Here is a 21,736-nt window from a genome sequence, read left to right as displayed (position 1 = left end):
CCTCCTGACGTTCAGACCACTGACCAAGTGAGCATCATGTAAGGCAAGGTCTAGGAGCCCCCTGGGTGGCTCAGTTGCTTAAGTGTTCAACCCTTGGTTTCAGCTCAGGTCGTGATATCATGGCTTCGTGAGTTTGAGCCCCGCGTCGGGCTCTGAGCTGGTGACCCAGAGCCTGCCTGGGATTCTCTCTCTCCCTCTCTCTCCGCTCCTCCCCCGCTCATGCTGTCTCTGTCTCTCTCTCAAAATAAATAAATTTAAAACAAAAAAGACAAGGTCTAATATGAAAATCTCTTTAGATTCTGGTGCTTGATGAGCAACTACAGGTGTTTTGTATTTTGATTCTTTTTGTTCCTATGCAAATAATCAGCTATCAATCTTTTTTTTTTTTTTAACCAGTCAAGCTCGAGTTCTGCATTTCAAGGAATCTCATTAAAAGTAATGGTCTTGTCCTGCTGGAATTGAATCTTGTTTTCTTTATTAAAATGTTTCCTTTTTAATGCCTTCAAGAAAGTCTGAAAGGGAGGAGAGACCGTTTCATCACATTTGAATAATTTGTTACCGAGTCACTGGCATCGTGGGTGCTATTCGAAACTCTTCTTTACGAGAAGGCCATTTTTTTTCCATATTTCACAAATTGGGGCGTGTTACTACATCTTATATGAGTAAGAAAGTTCACTCTACAGGGGCGCCTGGGGGACTCAGTCGGTTAAGCGTCCAACTTCAGCTCAGGTCATGATCTCACGGTTTGTGGGTTCAAGCCCCACATCGGGCTCTGTGCTGACAGCTCGGAGCCTGGAGCCTGCTTCGGACTCTGTGTCTCCCTTACTGTCTGCCCCTTCCACACTTGTGCTCTCTCTCTCTCTCTCTCTCTCCCTCTCTCTCAAAAATAAATAAATATTAAAAAAAAGAAATTTCATGCTACAGAATATGAAACCATGTCTAAGAACAGTTTTCAACTTCATTTCTACAAGTCCCACTGAATTTGCTTATAAGTGAGACATGCGACCATGCAAAGCCTGTGTTTTCATTCCGTGGAGCCATGGCAGGTGGAGCCCAGTGGAGAACGTCACCACGTCTCACCACATATGACATTCCTTGTGTTCTCACGTAGGAAGGCAGAAAGACCAGAAGACCAGGAATGATCTTTCTGGACATCTAAGTCAGAGCAAAACTGTAACACACTCTTCAGATCTTCTCTTTCTTCGCAGCAGCAGATTGCTCTTTTCAAATAAAATTTTGCCTTGAACATTAAAGAGGTAAGTCCAGGATTGTTCTGGTTTAACCGTGAGAGAGCAGCCTTTGACGCCCAGACCAGCCTTGCTACCACTGCCCACCGGGGCAGACCCGCCGAGGTCTCTTCAGAAACACCAGGATTTGCTGTAGCTGATTTTGAAAAGTCCTGATTAGATTAAACATGTAGCTTTATAGACGAAGAATCTAAGGCTGAACACCTAGGATGTCCCTGCATGTTCGTTGTCAGCAGTGGCTGGAACCCACATTGTTCTCCTTAACCTCCCCTGTGGCCCGGGAGCTGCCTGTCTAGCACGCGGAGGCCCACAGAGCATCTCAGATGCATCCTGGGTGGTGTAGACCCCTGACAGCTCCCTGGAGCCTGGTGGAGATGCAGGACGCCCGCGACCCAGCATGGAGCTCCTGGCGTTACCCAGGCTGCTTCTCCCGGGAACCCCTTCCCAGCCCTGTGGAAGGAAAACAAGGAGACGATGATTTTTCGTCACCTGGACCAGACCTTATGAAGGGGTCAATAGTCCCCTGAGGACCTGGTCACTCAGAATGAGACCTCCCCACCCCCACCAAAGGGAAGGGGAAATGAGAGTTGTGGAAGTCCATTCCCCATGGCTAGAATCTCCTCGGAGAGCTTCTGGATTTTCTTCCATAATAGCCACCAAGGGGATTGGTCACCATAAAGTTGGAGGCGGCTACTATGTCTATTGGCCTCACAAGACGACATGGGCCTCCTGGCAAGCCAAGTGTGAGTGTTCGAAAAGAAATTATTCACACCGGGAGCTGAGTTTGTATTGTAGACTACTTTTGTAATTAAAACAAAATAAAACCTCTGTCGTCTCCCTTAAGCCCTCAGCATATTAAAGAAGCTGCCGGCTTTATCAACCAAATGATTCGGTCATCACTGGTTAATATGAAATCTGGAAAGCTGGCTGTAGAAGACCAATTAAGAAAGGGAAATGAATTTTTAAAAAATTAAAGAGAGCACATAAAAATAACAAACACTCAAAAATAATAAACAGGTTAGTTTTATTATAGAATTACTAGAGTAGCTCCTTTTGTTAATAAGCACAAGAAATATGCCTTATATGTCATGTAGCAAATGGTTATTATACTCAAATCACTCTTAAGTAGTCAGATCATTAATATAGTGCATATCTTTCAATTGTTCCCTAGACAGAAGATTTTTTTTCAGGGTGCACAATGTAAAAATAATAACCTGCTGCTAAAACTCAAGGGATTGAATGACCTATAAGACAGATGACATTTAACAGCTAGGCGATGCTTAACTACCTGAGTGAAATGCAAAAGTCCCACTGAAATGTAGCATAAGGCTCAGCGATGTCATGACCCACGTTCCTAAAGGACACTGTTGTCACCATCGTTCTGCCATCAGAAATTAGTGTGTGAATTCCAAAAACAACAGGTTTGCCATACAGTTTAAGTGGCCCAAGTGACAGGGTCGCCCTACTAAGAAATCAATAGAAATAGTAAAGAATCTGAGAGTCAAAGGTCTTTTTGGAAATACTGTCACCGAAAAGAAAAATCTAATTCTTTCTCTGATTTACAATTCTGCTCAAACTGGAATTAGGAACATATAAAGTGGAGGAACAGAGTCTATCAGCAGACTTTTCCTTTAAATAGCCAATGACTTCGGGGTGCCTGGCCGGCTTAGTCAGGAAAGCACGTGGCTCTTGATCTCAGGGTTGTGAGTTCAAGCCCCACGTTGGGTGTAGCAATTACTTAAAATCTTTAAGAAAAAAATGTCTAGTGATTTTCAATACAGAAAAAGAGAAGATTATTTAGCAATTCATTAACCTATGTATAACAGAAACAATGACTGAACTACCATTCAAAAGAGCAGACGATGGTCAGACACTTTACGAGTTCTGATTTATGTACAGGCAGTTCATACATTTATTATAAACAAATCCTATCTATGTATTAACTCAAACCTTATACACATTTAACCTACTTTCAAGTTTCTCTGTGCAGCAAAATCTATAAAGCCTCACGTTTTCACTCCTCAATATCCTGACTAGTAATAAGGATATTACTTACTAACAAGGATAATGGTTAAGTGTCGGTGCTAACATCAGGTAAGTGACGACTCACATGCTTCACGACAGCTTCGTGGGGCCTTTCATTCAATAATAGTCACCGAGGTCCTGCCTCTGCTCTAAGGGCAGGTGACGGAATAGTGAACTCAGCGGTGCAGTGCCTGCCCTCGTGGGGTAGAAACACTAGCAGGTCAGAAGGCAAGAGGCACACAAATAAACACACGCAGTGTGTAACGTGAGCAGCGATATGCGTGGCACACACCTTTGGAAGCAGTGTGTGCTCGTGTGTCCCTTCCCTAAAGGGGGATCAGGGATTAAAGTAACTTGATCCAGGATACAGAGTTAATAAGCCACCGGTCCAGAACTGAATTCCAAGGTCATCAAATTCTACAGCTCAAGCTCTAAATCACTGCATCACATTACTTTACCATGCCTTGTGCACAATAAAAATCTGTATCCGGACTTCCTTTCTATCGATTAGAAATTGATTACAAGTCATTTAGAAATACGCACCTACCTTGGTTCAGACATTGGGATTCAGAAGTGGGCTTCAAATTGGGCTTCAAATACGGGCTTTGCCTTCTTGCGACTCATCTCTAGAAGACTTCGGAGGCAAAACCAAACACACACACACACACAGGAGATTTTTACAAACACATGGTTAGAAGTGTAAACCCAGACAGGAGTGAGGGTCCCGACCAAGCCCCACCATGTGTCTGGCACACCGCACTGAGGTACCAGTATTGTCTCATTAAATCACCATCTCACCACCGGACCGGAACCAGCGAGGGTTTTGCCAGAATCGGCAAACGAAGCAGGAGTCAATTACGTAAGAGGCCCACAGGCATGTGGCACACCAGCAGCAGTTATCTGCCCCCTGCGCGAGGACAGCAAACAGAAGAGACCGGACTTGGGGAGGCGGACTCCTCTCTTTTCTCCCAGGCACTTTTGGCCATGCCGTCCCCACAGCCGCCAAGCGCGCCATCACAAAAATATGGCTAAATTCACTTCTGACATTTGAACCGACGCCTCCCCCTCGGGGTCCCCAAGAGCCTGCACGTGTTTGCACGTGTGTCGAAATAAAGATTATTTTCATAACGACGTGGAGAGACTTCCCATTAGCCCTTTCGGCCTCATTGCCTGCTAATAATTTTTTAAAGGGAAGAAAACTTAATAGTTTACAAACAGGCTTTAAATTCACCGTCCTGGCCGTGGTCTTCTCCACCCCCTCCTCCTCCGGGCCTGTGCAGTGTGACTTCGTCTCCTGAGATTCGCCCGTGCGGCCCCCGGCCCTGCGTTTCTAAAGCAGGCAACATCCTTCTTGTTCTAATCTGCCTTCCTCCCAGCCCTCGCCGCCCGCCCAGCTCTGATAAGTGACTTCAGCCTGGAGAGGATGATAAACATGTGTCAAAAGGAGCAAAGGAAGCAAATTCCTTCCCACCCACGAGGCCGCATGATGGAACTAATAATCCCCAAAGACCTCCACCTGACTTACAGGTGCAAAACCCTGCCTGCCTCGGGATGTGTTTACTTCCTGAGTGGGCCGCGTCGGGGAACACTGACTATAACAGCAAATAACTGGGTGCCCGGTTTGTTGATAGTGTTTCAGGTAAGTGGGCCTGTTTCCAGGCAGGAGGGGCGAGGGAGCAGAAGGTCGGCCTGGGAGACTCGAATCTCAGAATCGCGCGGTGCGGGGCTGTGCTTCAGCGGGGGCCATTCGCGCAGATGCCACAGAAAGCACAACACCCCCCACCCCGGCCAACCTCGGCCGGAGGGTGAGCCCCCACACTGCCAGTTCTTACCGACACTCGTTGACATCTGTCCCCTCCCGCAAGTGTCCCTAAATCTGGAGCTGGATGGCCCTTTCCTCTCGTCTTCGGAACAGACGACACGAGCTGGGCAGCCCAAAGCCGACGCCAGAAACCCACCGCGAGCCCAGGTCACACATGCAGAGAGGGGACCTCGGGGGACTGCCTGGCCCAGGGCCAGGGACAGCACTCCCCTCAGAGCACGGCCAGCTGACTGCCCCCCAGGGGATCCCCCCAGGATGCTGCCTTCAGGCTACAGAGACCTCATTTCCGTCCATCAGTTGTGCTCTTTGAGGAAAGCAAACGCATCACGGGCATAAGTTGCACACGCAAACTAGCGACGAAGTGAAGGAAACGGGTAAAATCCCACTGCCGTCACTCAGGGTGCGGCCACCATGCTCAACGGTCTCATTCAGAAGGCCCGTGTGCGCTCTTGCCCTCCCGCCTGATTGAACTGGACGTCGTCTGGCCCAAACCGATACAATGAGAGGGCACGTGGATACGGGGACCCCCCAGCGCTTGCCGGTCAGAATGGGGGGACCTCAGGGAAACCCCCTGAGGATTAGGGGCGGGGCTGCAGGCTCACCTGGCACTCAGGCATTCCTGAGAACTGCTCCTTCCCGGGGTCCTCACTCAGTGCAGTCACTTGAACGTTGAGCTCTACTCTGAGAGCAGGAATCCTCTCCACCACTCACTCTCCCCACAGAACCGGAAAGAAAGACAACATCTAGGAGAAATTCCCTTCTTGAAGGCAGGAAGGACTGCCCGCTAAGGAGTCACTTCAAATGACCCAGTAGAAAAGGGTGCTCACTTTCAACCATCCCCAGAGACGGTGACAGTAGGTGATGCAGGTGGACGAATTTATATGTATGAAATAGAACCCTAACTTACAGATGCTTCAGGCCCATAACATTGATCGTAAGATCTGTATATTCTATTTTTGATGTTTGTTCATTTATTTTTGAGAGAGAGGTAGACAGCGAGTGGGAAAGGGGCAGAGAGAGAGGGAGACACAGAATCCGAAACAGGCTCCACAGTGTCAGCATAGAGCCCAACCTGAGGGTCGAACTCATGAACTGTGAGATCATGTCCTGAGCTGAAACCGAGAGTCGGGTGCTTAACTGCCGAAGCCACCCAGGTGCCCCGATATCTGTATATTTTTGATATTTCCTGCTTACTGGTCTTGAAAAGCCATCTGTCTTTGGTTCAGACTAATTTCGGTGCTCGCCGTGACGCGGGCCGCACTGTGTGGGAGACACTCAAGTCCCACTGAGGCCTCTCACTTGGGAGGGGGGGATGGAGGCTCCTTCCTGCCTCACCTGGTCTCCGCTCCGTGCAAGGGTACCCCTGGTGTCTCTTCTTCCTCTTATGAAGACTCTGGTCCTATTGGATCAGGGCCCCACTCCATGACCTCATTCAACCTTAATTACCTCCTCGGAAGGCCCCATTCCAAATACGTTGGGGATTAGGGCTTCAACATCTGAACTATGGCGGCATAATTCAGCCCATCACAGGATGTGGATAGAGAGAGACATCCTGTGCTCACCCTATACAACGTGATCAATGTCTATGTTGACAAACGTATGCCACGAAGGTCATTTAAAATATGGCTAAGTTGTCTACAGAGTCGTATGTGTTAATAATTTCCCATTGCTCCTAAAAACCATTTGCTTTTTAGACTGGAAATCACGTATCCAGTACAGGAATAGTAATTCTTGTTACAAGAGACCCATTAGTTGACATGAAAGAATCTGCATTTAGCTTGACTTCCATACACAAGAGACACATTCATATGCCGGAAAAACTCTGAGAACACAAGTAAGCTAGGGAAGGCTCTAGAAACAATATCAAATGGGTCATAGTGAATTCCGTGAGGCCCGTTTGCCTCAAAAAAGTGCAGTGGAAAATGAAGTCACAGGAATGTTGAAAGGGGCCAGCATTTGAAAAATGAGTCTATGTGCCTTGCGTGAACCCAGAGGTGAGAGATAACACTAGAAATTTCAAGGGGAGAATGTGGACAGATACAGAATTGTTCAACCCACTAGGACAGTCTGTTCTATTTTAGCTCTCCTGTAAACATCCAGAGTTTCCCCACAGTAAGCTGGGGTCTGACACCTGTCAGGGAGGTTATAGGCAATAATGCTCATCTCATCTGGAGAATAAATGACCCTGACATCCCTTCTGGCACCAATGACTGATGCATTCCGGACCACATCTAGGCCAGGTGTCCAGGCCTGTGTGTGCACAGCCTCGAAGGTTCCTCGAAGGATGGTTGGAAACAGGAACACGGGGGGCCCCTAGGGGGCTCAGTCAGTTGAGCGTCCGACTTCGGCTCAGGTCATGATCTCACGGTTTGTGTGTTCGAGCCCCGTGTCGGGCTCTGTGCTGACAGATACTGTGTCTCCCTTTCTCTCTGCCCCTCCCCTGCTCACACTCTGTCTCACTCTTTGTCTTTCAAAAATAAACATTAAAAAAATTTTTTTTGAAACAGTAAGGCTGCTTTGCAGCACAAGTCAGTGTGATTCGATTAAACGTCTAGCAGAACAAAGAGAGAAGGAGAGGAAAGAAGAAGGAGATGGGCAGCAGGGCCCCGAGCACACGGGCACACGGGTCAGGGCCCGCCACTCGAGGATCAGCTGTTGCCTGCTTTCCACACTGTTTCGTTTTGATTTCTCTGAAGATACGGCCCGTCCCGGCATTTTGCTGTTGGAAAGCACTCAAGTCTCACTAGCGGCTGCTTCATGAATCACCTACCTCGTAAAACTCTAGATTTGACTGTGGGTCCCAAGCACTGATGAGTTCGTTTTCCATAATAGGAACTGCTATAAAAGTAGAAGCCTATTATCTAATAGGAAATGTATAAGCATATATAAATATACATATAGATAAATATACGATAGATACAATGACATGGGCACATATGTAATTTATTTAATAGGAGCCTATTATGTTCTGCCTTCTCTGGGTTGTAATGGGCCAACGGAATTATGTTATTACGTAGCCATAATCATAAAACACTCACATAGTACACAGAGTATAGCTATTTTAATACAATTTGAAAATAAAGTAGCTATCGCGATGAAACCGTTGGGCCCAGTTCTCAATTATTAGCACGCATTTCAGATGCCGCAAAGCCAGAGCTGGATCATGTGACCCGCCCGTGCCTACCTGGGAAAGCCACGCTTGGAGAATCGCGAGGCAGAGTCTCTGGAGGACCCGGGATCTCACTGGGCTCGTGGATGGGGGGCAGAAAATAACCGTGACAGATAAGCAGATTACATGCAGCGTCACGAGACCCTGTGGGCTGTTAAGAAATTGAGCCGAAGAGCACGGAAGGCCCGGCTGGTTGGGTCACATGGATGCCAAGTCCAGGCGGGAGCCACACGGCTCCAGGGCGCGAGCGCCCGGATCTCAGGCAGGAGCCCAGCAGGTGCCCGAGGCACGGCTGGCCAGGGGATGGTAGGGCCCGTGGCCGGAGGGGACCCAACGGCACCAGCCGGAGCCCCTGGAGACCAGGGCCGCGGACCAGCAGAATTTTGGCTTTGCAAGCACGGTGGCTTTTCCTGGGAGTGAGAGGCGGCGCTCCAACGCTTCTGGGAAGGGGGCAGGTCGGACTGACCTCGTTCTCAGGACACTCCAGCCAGAGTGCAAACTCGTGACACAAACCCGCCTTCTTGTCGGGGATGGGGCACGGGGAAGAATTCTTACTTATAACCCAGCCTCGGGACTTCAAGACAGAACCACTCATTTCCAGCACTGTTGCTCAAGCATTTTCTTTCACCCCCGGATCCACCCCCGAAGTATTAGGGCACGAATTTGCTGCGCCGTGGTGACGCAGCACGTGGCCCGTCTCGGGGGAAGGGAGACTCGATTTACTGAGATTTTACCGTAATGATTAGCTCGAATCCCTCCAAACGGCCAGAGGGGAAGATACAATTAATCTGTTTACGGGGAAAGAAGAGCTTCCCAAAGCATGGAAGGCAGCGTTCCCATGACGGATGTGCAGACACCGAGAAGTTCTGGACAGCGGCTGCCTCTGGAACGGGGGCTTGGCCCGCACCCGACAGATGAGGGACTGCAGGCCCCCTGTTCGGGGTCCCACCCCATCCGCGCTCTCGGGCCCCCCAGCGGGATTTGCCCAGGGAATGAGTCAAAGAGCTGAGGCAAGCAGGATTTACCGACCCCAATAAGGAGGGAAGAAGGCTGGGTAACACAGAGCTATTAAAGCGACTTTGTGTGGACACGAGGATCTCAGAAAATAAATTGGAAGATGAGAAAGTGTACGTATAAATATTCAACGAGGGTGTTAAGGCCACATTGAAATTCTTTGGGGAGATAGTGTCAAAGGGAAGGCATTAACGTAAGCAATCTAGATTGTCCCGGAACGGCAAAGTATGGGCAGGTCCCTAGATATTTGAGACAGCGGGCACCTCGGGACAAGGCATGTGGGGCTGACCTTGCTGATTCTTTCCCAAGGCCTCTGATGCTGGAGGAATCAAAGCCCGGCATTTGGAAGGAGTATGCGAGGTGTCTCCAGGGAGCTGAAATAAGGCTTTTCAGAGCTCACGAGTGACGTGACTTAGGCTCCGGAGATACAGGACTCTGGCTCGGGACAAAGCTGCCAGCAGATTAGGTGGCCTGATTGTATACAGAGAACAAACAAATCCCGTCCCTGCGACCACAGCTTCATTGTCCACGACGTCACCCCCTGGACAGAACACCAGACGTCCCCCCTCTGAACTCACCGCGCGACAGCTAAGAACGCCCCTGTGCTCACAGTCTGGCTTCACACCCTGGGGAAGCTTTGCCTGGCTAACAAGTCCTTTCGTTCCCAAAGAAGTCCCCAGGCTGAGCCACATTAACAGCAGGAAACTCCCACCTGCAAATTTCTTACCCGACCGGAAGCAGAAAGTGAATGGAAGAGTGATGATGGTCCTTGAAAATCAATGGAGGAAAGTTCTTTACGGAAATTCTAGCAGTGAACGAAATCATTTCCTTGCCAAAAAAAACCCCAAAAAACTGGATGCGTCCCTATCATATAACAATGCGTGGGTGACTCATTCCCTGCCAGAGGTGGCCGTGCAGTGACAGAGCAGCGCCCACCTATGGGCCCTCACAGGCAAGCCACCCCCCTGCACACACCTGCCCACTCACAGCCACGCTGGGGGGCGGGGGCGACCAGCCACCTGTTCCTTGAACCCCCTTCGCTGCTTCCTCTCTTCCTGGTAGCCAAGGACCCCAGAGGCTTCTGCTGGAGAAACTCCAATAAATCAAGCATTGCCTCCAACATATCCTCCCAGGTCCCCACTCTACCCAAGAGTAAGTCACTGCATCTTTCCCCTTTGAGTTGATCTTAATTTTTTCAAGGTATTTTAAAGTCAACTCTGTCTCATAGTCATAACAGTCACCAAAAAAGGCCCTTTCCCACTTGAAAAGATCCTCAGAAGCACGTATTCTCACCTCTCTTCTATGTTCATGAGGCTAATCCCTGTGCCCACACTGTGCCTTCCTCTCTGCTTCCCGTTTTAAGTACTTTGTTAGACTTCATTTTCTCAGGGCGGTTTTAGGTTTACAATAAAGTTGAGAGGAAGACAGAGATTTTCCATCTACCGCACAGCCTCCCCCCCATCAACATCCCCGCTGGATGGTTCATTTGTTACACCTGATGGACCCACACAGACACGTCTTCACCCAGAGCCCATAGTCTACATCAGGGTCCCTCTTGGTGCCATACGGTCTATGAGTTTGGGTCAAAGTACGATGACATGTGTCCATCACTACAGTATCGTACAGTATTTTCTCTGCCCTGAAAATCCTCTGTGCTCCCCCTGTTCATCCCTCCCCCCATCCACTGTCTCCATAGCTTTGCTTTTTCCAGAATGTCACAGAGTTGAAATCATACACTATGTAGGCTTTTCAGATTGCCTTCTTTCACTTAGTGATGTGCATGTAAGGTTTCTCGTGTCTTTTCTTGCCCTGATAGCTCATTTCTTTCCTGTGCTGAATGAGATTCCGTTGTCTGGGTTGACCACAGTTTATTTATCCATCATCTACCAAATGGCACCTTGGTGGCTTCGGGTTTTGGCAATTACCAATAAAGCTGCTATAAACATCCTGTAGAAGTTTCTGTGTGGACATGAGTTTTGAACTCCTTTGGGTAAATACCTAGGAACATCCTTGTCGGATCAGATGACCGAGTGTGTTCAGTTCTTTAACAAACTCTAACACTGTCTCCATAGTGGCTGTGCCATGTTGCTTTCCCTCCAGCCGTGAGTGAGGGTCCCCGTGCCCCACGTCCTCTCCAGTGCTCTGGGCGCTGGCCGTTCTCATGGGTGCTCAGCAGCATCTGTCTTTCTTCTTCAGGAACTTTTTAAGCAAGCTCCCCTCTCTCACTGTCTCCATTTCACCTGGAGGGCTCCGTTTCCTGAGGGGTCTGTCTACATGCCTAGGTCTGCTCTGGGCGGCAAAATGCACGTTAAGTCATTGTTTTAAAAATCTGGTTTCACCCTCAAGCTTTCTATTTGTCTCGTGACACTTGAATATGAAGGAAAAAACTAACGTGGATAACAGCCCTTATTCTGGAGACACAGGTTACTGAGTTTACCACCTCTGAGTCTCGGGCAAGTAATTTAAGCTCTCAGTGCTCCAACATCCTCATCAATAAGACAGGGATTAAGATGATGTGTACTTACTGGGTTGCTGTGAACATGTACATACACACACGTGACTTAGTAGCGCTCCCAGCAGGCATACAAAGCGCTCACTAGATGTTTAAGGTAATAACAAGCCAAAAGGTCTTTGGCTTCTGTGTTCAGAAATTCAACAAGAACCTCCTAATTTCTTTCTCGGAATGCACTTTCTACCTCTTTGTATCTTTTGATGATCTCTTTTTAAATGTTTATTTTGAGAGAGAAAGGTCGCGTCCTCAGGCGGGAGAAGGGCAGAGAAAGAGAGAGAGAATCCCAAGCAGGCTCTGCCCCCAGTGCAGAGCCCGACGCAGGGCTCAATCCTACGACCCTGGGATCATGACCTGAGCCGAAATCAAGAGTTGGACACTCGACCAACTGGGCCACCTCGGCGCCCTGCTTTTGATGACCTTGACTGCCCTTTTCCTTCTCCCTTCCTCCCTTCCTGTCTCTCTCTCCCTGTGTGTCTCTCTCTGTCTCTCCCTCTCCCCACTCACCATGCCAATCATAAGATAAGGAAACCTGAATTTAAACCTGAAGAACCAGCTACTACTGGCAAGTGTGAGGCTTCCACTTGCAACGGAAGGAGTGGAGAGCATCAACACGGCACTCACCGAGAAAGGCCAAGGGTGAAAACATAACATTTTGAAAACAAAGTGTATTGGGCATTCATGTTTTGCGAGGAAAAACAGTGTACGCTCAAATATCATGGAGACACAGGCCTAGGAAGCATCGCTTAAAAGGGAGAGACAGTAAAAACCTCACGGCCAGACAGCACAGGTTAGGTTACACAACATTCAGGTTCGGTGGTGTTGGGATGGGAGATTTTCTGCTGGGAAGAACAAGCAGATTCTCTCCTCACCCAACATGCCTTCAATCCCAGCCCTTTTGGTGCAAATCATCTAAGAGATTTTAAATCCAACTTGCATGAGGACCATAAGATAGCGACCCCTCGAGGGTGGGACTCTCCAGTTGGCGGGATATCCGTGGCTCTTGCTCCCTCTCTCTCCTTCCGTTTGTGCTTTGGGTGCTCGTTAGCCCAGGCTTGAAGGGATGCAGAGAAGACAGAATGTGAACCACTCACTTTGCTGCTTGGTAATGGTGCTTGTCAAACGCGTGCCGGGCGGAAAGGTTAAAATTAAATGGGGGCAAAGGCTTCCGAGCTCTATGGATTTCATTTTCTCCAGTCCTCCCTGCCCCCAGCAGCACGATAATTGAGAGTTGGCTGCATTTTTTTCCCTATAATCAGATAATCTGTGAGGAAATGAGAATTTGACTCCTGTGGGTCTCTATGTAGACCCTTAGAAAGCGTATCCTCAGAAGCATTATGTCGCTTAATTCTGAGCAAACTAGAAGCAGAAATGAGAAGTGCTAATGAAGATATCTGTTAGTTCATTACGGGGAAAAACTCAGCTATCAGAGAACTGAAAGCAGGCGATTTTCCCGGTCTCGGGGAAGACCCCAGGAGAAAGCAGAATCCGTTTGCAATCTGACTGAGGAGACATTAAAGGCATAAATTGAGTAGGAGATTTATTTACGACCTATCCAATAGCACTTCTTCTGCTGGGGATCTAACTGTCCCCACCGTAAAGGAACCATGTAAAGATGTATGGTTCCACATGTCAGAGAACTTGGTAAACTCAGATGGTCTGTATCTCTGAATTTGGACGCTGTTGATACCTGAAAAATTATCCTGAATTACTTTCGTGCAAGACTATCGTCAGGCACTTAGTCTCGGAAACTGTCACCGCCAATAGTAGATAAAAACAGAGAGGGAGGCAAACCATAAGAGAGTCTTAAATACAGAGAACAAACCGAGGGTTGAGGGAGGGAGGTGGGTGGGGGGATGGGCTGGATGGGTGACGGGCATTGAGGAGGGCACTTGCGGGGATGAGCCCTGGGGGTTCTATGGAAGTGATGAATCACTAAATTCTACTCCTGACACCAATACTGCACTGTATGTTAACTGACTTCAATTTAAATTAAACATAAATAAATAAAGAGTAAAAAAATAGAAAAGCCAAAAAACAAAACAGTGGTGCGTTGATCTTGAAACACTGTGTTAGCTTCCTGGGGCTTAGGCTCCTCCCTGAGGACGTCGGTGAGATTCTTGGTGTCTCCTGGACAGGGTCCTTCACACTCAACCTCAGAAGGGGGCTATCACTCTTCCTCCTAATGGCTGTATCAGTCAGAATGAAATGAGGCGGAAGGGCCTTTCTGTGGGACCCTGACGTGGCACGGGGACAGGCTGGCGGGGCTGAGGCCCTACCCTAGGGGTCCGTGCTGACTCCGGACCATCCATGTCAGAGCCGAGGTAGATCACAGGACACCCAATGCACATCCACGGAGACCAGGGACGTGCTTGGCGTGGAAAGACGCGCCTGTGCCTTGGAGCAGAGCAAGAGAAGGGGCTGCTTTCCTTTACCTGTGTGTCCTTCAGGTGGCCTCAAGGCGTCCCCTCCCGCCCTCCCTCCACATCTCCCCCTCCCCCAGAATGCAGGGCAGGACGGCCGAGCCCACCACACCCCCTCCTGTGATAGGGTCACCTGTCCACGTGCCAGGGTCGGACCGAGAAGCCACTCTACTGCCGGGTGGGACGGGACCCCACCCCTTCCCACAGCGGGAGCATCAGGGACCCCCCTACAGACCCAACACCTGACGACACAGACACAACCCTGAAGAGCTAAAAAAAATTAAAAAGGAAAGGACTACCTGAAAAGAGGTCCCCTCCCCCAAAGCTGCACGTTTGTGTGGATTTGCTACATCTTAATCACAACATGCAAGGGTGTCAGAACTAACAAAATTAAAAAATTTAAAAAATTTAAAAAGCAAATTAATACTCTCTGTTGCCTAAATTTTTTAATCTATGAAACACATTGGGAATGTTTTAATTTCCATAATTGATCAACTTAATCTCACAGGAAATCATGCTTTCCTATTGATTTGCTTAGAAAACCTTAAAATTAAGCCCGAGCCTCCTGAGCAACCTCAAAAATCAAAAGAGTACTAAACTGGTACTTCGTGGTCATAAAATTTTCATCCATAAGGCACATTGGGGATGTTTTAATTTTCATAATTGACCCACTTATTGAATAATCTCAAATTAAATAAATGTCTTCTAATTGATTTGTAAAAAGTTTAGAAACCCTGAGTCGAAAGAGTGCCTTTGAAATCTACAAAGTACAAAAATCGTGCTTAATAAGCATTGAAATATTACGTGGAGTCACAGCATCCTTGATGTTGGAGGCTTCTCAGTTATCACACCTGGCCTGCCAGGGAGACTCCAGTAAGTTCCTCGTCCTGCGTGGAGTCTTTCTCACGAATTAGCTCGCTCAGCCCCCATAATAACGGTGAGAACCGTCATCTCACAAGATTTCGGGGAGGATTACATGAAATGAAGTACACAAAAGCTTCCCCTACAAGAGTTTAAACCCATGGAAACACCATAAACAAAACAAAAAGCAAACCAGGAAGAGACATACACATTTGCCTGCGTATGTTTGAGGTCTGTAAATGTGCGCGTGTATATAGCACACGGGAACACCATGGTGATGGCGTGCATGTAGAAAGAGTGAGTACAGATCTGTAAGAAAACGGTGATATTAGGGGCGCGTGGGGGGCTCAGTCAATTAAGCGTCCGACTTCGGCTCAGGTCACGATCTCACAGTTTGTGGGTTTGAGCCCCGCGTCGGGCTCTGTGCTGACAGCTGGGAGGCTGGAGCCTGCTTCGGATTCTGTGTCTCTCTCTCTGTCCCTCTCCCACTCGTGCTCTGTCTCTCTCAAAAATAAATAAACATTAAAAAGTTAGAAAACAGTGATATTAAGAAGCATACAAAGCTTTTGGGGCGCCTGGGTGGCTCAGTCGGTTGAGTGTCCGACTTCGGCTCAGGTCATGATCTCACGGTCCATGAGTTCGAGCCCCGCATCGGGCTCTGTGCTGATGGCTCGGAGCCTGGAGCCTGCTTCGGATTCTGTGTCTCCCTCTCTCTGACCCTCCCCTGTTCATGCTTTGTCTCTCTCTGTCTCAAAAATAAATAAACATTAAAAAAAATTTTTTTAAAGAAGCATACAAAGCTTTTGACCAAAAGTATTTCACTTCAGCATTTTTTGTTGTAAAATATGAAGCGCAATCCAAATGCCCAAGAGGACAGAAACAGTTAAGAAACACACATATTTGACACGTAGGAAAGAATATTATTATGTCATTCAAAGTGGTGCTTCTGAGGAGTACGGATACCACAAAGGATTTTCACCAAATGAAAAGGAAAGAGAAAATTAAACGAAGGAAACCATCAGATTCTGGTCCGTGTGCACACATCTACACAGAAGAGAGACCTCCATTATTTCAACTCTTCCTTTCCATTTTCTAAACATTCAAAAACTAAATGTTTTTCTAAACATTCAAAAACTAAACGAGGCTCAGGCTTAATTTTAAGGTTTTCTAAGCAAATCAATAGGAAAGCATGATTTCCTGTGAGATTAAGTTGATCAATTATGGAAATTAAAACATTCCCAATGTGTTTCGTAGATTAAAAACTTTAATGGCTTAGGAGGACCAAGGATTGCGGTGAGCATGCAGAAATCTAGATAATCATGTTTACGTTCCTCAAAATGAAATAATATTGGCCTCACACAAGACAGGGACAAGGCCAAGGATAAATCCCAGTGCGTCAGCAATACTGAACAACGTGAAATTACATGCTATTTGTCAACTCCTGCTCATTAAGAACACTGGAGGTTTCTCTCTTTCAGGGTGTCAATAGAACATTTTAAAAATTTGCTTTTTCTGGGAGAAACGATGATCCAGAGACTGTCAGCCACTGGAAAGGCAAGTTCCAGGATTGTGCCAATTTTCATCTCACAGGTTACAGAAATTTCAAAGGCACAGATGTTTCACACGAAATTCTCAATACCTTTGGGAGAAGGGGCCAAAATTCACATCCACAACATCTCACAAGTGGAACTTGGCAGGTCATGGAGGCGAATCAACATCACCTTTTCCGATTCCCGAAATGACATGACAAGTGAGTTAGAAAGAATCAATTCTCCCCACTTTATACGATGTGAGTAAAATAAGCCGGGAGAATTTATTATTTAAATTGGGAAAAGCCACCCCTAAATGCACTATCATAATATGTGTAATGCACTCACCGGGAGATCTCTCCTGCATTGGAGATTCAAATACGCTCATTTCTAGCTGGATCTTAAAGGCATTCCAAAGTTATTATCTGGTACCTCTGTTGAAAATGTTTAAACAGGGTGCTGCCTCTCTGGAATCTGGAGTCTAAGTCCTGACGAACTAGGAACCAGACATCCTCACAGATTCGGGAGAGAAGGCGAAGTAAAATCAGCACCTGATGAAAAAATTACGTTTTTTGATGATCAAGTCGGTAGCCAGGGTCCTCATCCTGAATGGTGTCTGGCAGCCTGGAAAGGCCACGGCCATGCCTCTTGAGTCCTGGGATCTCCTCCCTTCCCGGGTTCCGAGGTGCCTCCCGGTGGCAGGTCCTCACTCAGACTCGGACTTCTCCACCATCTCTGACGTGGCAACCATGTGGAGTTGAAGAGGAAGAGTGACGGTCTGCCTGGCCATGAAGACACATCTTGTCTTGTGGAGGCCGTTGAAATTCATCTTCAGCTGAATCATAACTGGATTTAGAACTTTTTCAATCTAGGGCAGTTTGGGAACAGGTATTTTCACCATGTGATTTTCCCCCCTCCCTATTTACTACCGAGGTTCCTTACTGGATAAGCAAAAGAGATATTATTGATGAAATGCTCTTGTAGAACATCAGCCCAAGTTTGTCAGGTCAATCAATAATTTATGCCCCAAGGCCAAATAAAAAGAGAGAAATTTTCAAGTGTTTATAGACTATCAAACTCCACACTGTCAGCTACTCCTGAGATAAAGCTATTTTAATTTCACTTTCACCGGGGTCACTTAGCTTTCCACACGGCTATACTTAAAGTAAATAGAGGGGGATAAGGCAACACATTAATGAAAAACGGTGTAAATAACTTAAAAACTTGAACAATGATAAAGTCGCCTGCCATCCGTAGGGTGAGCTGCTCCATTGTTGCTGCCATATTTCTATTTTCTACAGGAAATTATGCAGCAGATAATTACGATGTCTCTACCTGTCGTCGAAAAAGATGTTTATCTTACTTGGCTAGTTAGAGTGATGTGAGTTAGAAATCACAGGAAGGGTTCTGGGCCACAATGCGTTTCCTCTGTTCCTGTGTCAAAGCTTTGCTGATCCTGCTTGGTCAATCTCAAGACAAATACACTTTCTGGCGGAAGAGTCAGGCAGTCCAAATGGATCCAGGGTATGCTGTGCTCGATGATAGGAAATCTCCAAAGGGAAGTCGGGTCGATTTTCATCATTCACGGCGGTTATGTTCTATTAAGTCCCCACCAACACTGAATGAGTGATGGCACATCGTGCTATCTGGAGAAGTACGGCGTGAGCTTCTTCTGGACCCCTGGCCACAACGTTCCCGTCAGCCGGTCTAAACAAACCTTGTTTTCTGTGTACTTTAAGGTGTTTAAAGCCACCTTAATATGTATTGTTGATGCACCAAACAGAACTCACGAGAACGAGAACCCTGTAACTCGTGCCCCAAGGAAGGGAGTCTACGGAACACACGTGTTCCCTTAAGCGACAGAACACTAGACAGCATTTCAGCGCTGGGCTTGGGGGCCCTTTTAAACCCCGCAATCGCCAACACACTCGTTGCTAAACAGCCCCCGGAAAGAACACGTTTCGGCAGTGTGGGAGCTGAAACAAGAAGGCAGAGGACGGCCTTGTCCACCTCAGCCAGGGACGGGTACGCTGGGCGACTCCAACCTTTCTCCACTCTGGGCAGGTCCACCAACAGCCGTGAAGGCACCGTGAGGATGGATGTTTGAGTTATAAATAAAATTTAGCTTAAGCTGATGTGGAGAAAGGGAATCTGCAAATCATGAGCACCAACTGCACGTAACAAGGAAGTCAAGACCCACACGCGAAGCCTCCCACAAAAGCAAAGATAAATGACAGGTATGAAAAGTACAGATGCGATGGGGCGCCTGGGTGGCTCAGTCGGTTAAGCGGCCGACTTAGGCTCAGGTCACGATCTCGCGGTCCGTGAGTTCGAGCCCCGAGTCGGGGTCTGTGCTGACAGCTCAGAGCCTGGAGCCTGTTTCAGATTCTGTGTCTCCCTCTCTCTGACCCTCCCCCATTCATGCTTTGTCTCTCTCTGTCTCAAAAATAAATAAACGTTAAAAATAAATTTAATAAAAAAAAAAGAAAAGTACAGATGCAAGCTTCAGTGACGCTCCTGGAACAAAATGTACCCGTGATTTGTGGACCATCTGGCTTATCTCATTAGCACACAAAATGTGCTCCTCCTCAAACAGAATCAGGGAGGAACTTTCTGTAATTAGTCAAGTGGATTGGGCCTCCTTCTAAATGGATCTTTAAAGAAGGAAAGAAGACGTCAAAACAGACAGTTGAGCTCCAAAATAGAACAGGGATCATCCAAAAGAAGCAGAAGACACAGCTGTCAGGAAGCGATAACTTGTAGGGAAAAAACGCATGGGCACTCTGGAAGGCGGGGGTGGTACCACAAGTGTGTCCATCAGTCCAAGATCACCGAATTGTTTACGGTGGTCATGTGCACGTTATAAGTATAAAACAGTTAACACCTCAATTATACTCAATAAAGCTGAGAAAAAAGAGCATTAGTCCGGTGGCTCCCCTGGCGTCTCTCCGTCACCCCCAGGACAAACATGTCTTGAAACAGCCCAAGGGTTCTGGTCCCTAAAACCAAAAGTTGGGAGTCTTTCCCGATTTTCACAGGAAGTGGGAAGGGAGACTTATAGAAAGAATCATCACGCTCATGGGCTTACCCTGCACGCCCAAAACGAAATCTGATTCGCATAAGTGCTTAGTGACTGTTTCAAAATGGAACTGAATGGTGACGATATTCAAAGCATCAAAGAGTGGTGTGCATGAGGCAGACGTTAAGACAGGAGCTGAATTTCCATCCACCTCCATCTGCTAGGCAAGACGGTAGTCGTTTTACCGGAAAGGGAGTGAGGTGGATGCAGTCCCTTCCAGCACAGGCCAGCACACACGTGGCTGTCGGGGAGACTAGCAGGCGGAAATCCGCTCTTCTAAAAAAGTTCAGATCTCCTCAGAAATTTCCAAAATGCTTGGGAGAGACCTGGAGCTCCGCCTCGATGCCCACGGCTTCACCGACGCCCCAAGTCTGCTTACTTCCCTCCTCTTGCGCCTTCAGAAAGCCACGGATGCGATCCTGACTCCCACACATTTGCGAGAGCCTCCCACCTCGTCTGCGGGAAGAGGAGAAGCACTGATCGAGTAGCGATTCTGCCTCCTCTGGTTTCCACAGACCCTGGTCCCACATACCGTAGGCTGCTCCTCAGAGACCCAATCCTTTCCGTACGTGTCCCTGGATGGAAGAAACCTTAGCCACCTGTGATGAATACGGTCCTCCGAGTGTCCTGGCCACCTGGAAGGCTGGGGCCCAGGTATTGGGTTTGAGGACAGCCAGAGGGCAGAGCAGGAGTCTCCTGGAAGGCCCAGAGAAGGCAGACCAGGGGATCGGGCTGACACGGTGCTTTGTGTCCCGGGACGTCAGCACCTGGTGACTGAGCTGTGCCTCGGTGCTACTCAGTCTGCACCCCCGACACTCCATCGCTGCCTGCCCTATCTCCATCCATCGTCCTGATGGTCTGAGCGAGTCAACTTCCACACATCCGTCTGGCCGAAGATTCCTTAATCCCCGTCAATCCTAGCCATCACAGGACCTGGAAAGACTCTCCCGGGCACGGAACATAACATGCAGCCGTGGCTTCCTGTTTACCTACTTTGCTCAGTGCGGTAATAAATCTGGGACGGAGTGATGATTTTACACAGCAAATGTACACCAACCCAGGACTCAAATAAACAGCTGTCAGGCATATCCTGAGAGAGATTCCCAGTATAATTTTATACCATCACACGCAAGGAAGACATTACCTTATCCCAAATTCTTTCCGAGAAAGAGTCTCCTCATCCCACGCGAAAGTCCATTTGGCGCCTAAGGGATCTGATTCCAAGGATGGTTGCATTTTGTGGTGCACCAGAAAGATCTTGCCGCAAAATCTAACTAAGAGAGAACTGACTAAGAATTTGAGACCTGAATAGGAATCTAGGAATCCTGTGTATGGCAGCCCGTCACGTCTCAGAGAAGAAATCGGTGAGCCCCATGCCTCCCGGGGCCATCAGGGAGTGAGAGGCCAGGGCCTCTGTGTCCCTGCTCAGCAACCCCTGCGCTCTCCCCTCCCCTTACAACGGGCAGCCCAATCTACAGCTGCCATCAAGACCCCTCATTAAAAATGAAAGCCTGGCATCGGTGCACGTGGGAGTGACGTTCATTAGCTCTCGCTGTACCACTTACACCTGGATCGCGTTTTATATATCGTAACGCACACTTGTGTATTTTCCCATTGGGCCTCCACACAAACCCAGCAAGATGTATAAGCTGCACATGACTACTGGCTGGCAAAAAGCGAGTTACAAAAATGCTCTGGGATCTGCTCAACTTCACACAATTAATCGGTGACGAAGTCATACCTGGAAGCCTGGAATCCTGATTACCCGGCAAGTAGAGGGTTGGAAAGGCTGGCTGCTAAAAAGGACTATCATGACAAGAATTATTAGGCACCAAATGCATGCCTACGAGAAACCGGGCCATCCGATTATTTGGAGATCTCTTTTTCTAAGGTAATTTGATAGCTGTTTTCACCAGGAGCAGGTAGCCAACACCGAATAATAAATTCCCAAGGATCCTTTCCAAACCAACAAAGAAATTATTTCCAAAGGGCCTAAGGGGTGACGCTGGAGAAAACGATGGACGACACTTCTTTTTTTAATTTTTTTTAATGTTTTAT

The sequence above is a fragment of the Neofelis nebulosa genome, chromosome 3, assembly GCF_028018385.1.
Source record: "Neofelis nebulosa isolate mNeoNeb1 chromosome 3, mNeoNeb1.pri, whole genome shotgun sequence".
Classification (NCBI taxonomy): Eukaryota; Metazoa; Chordata; class Mammalia; order Carnivora; family Felidae; genus Neofelis; species Neofelis nebulosa.
This window is presented reverse-complemented; position numbering follows the sequence as displayed.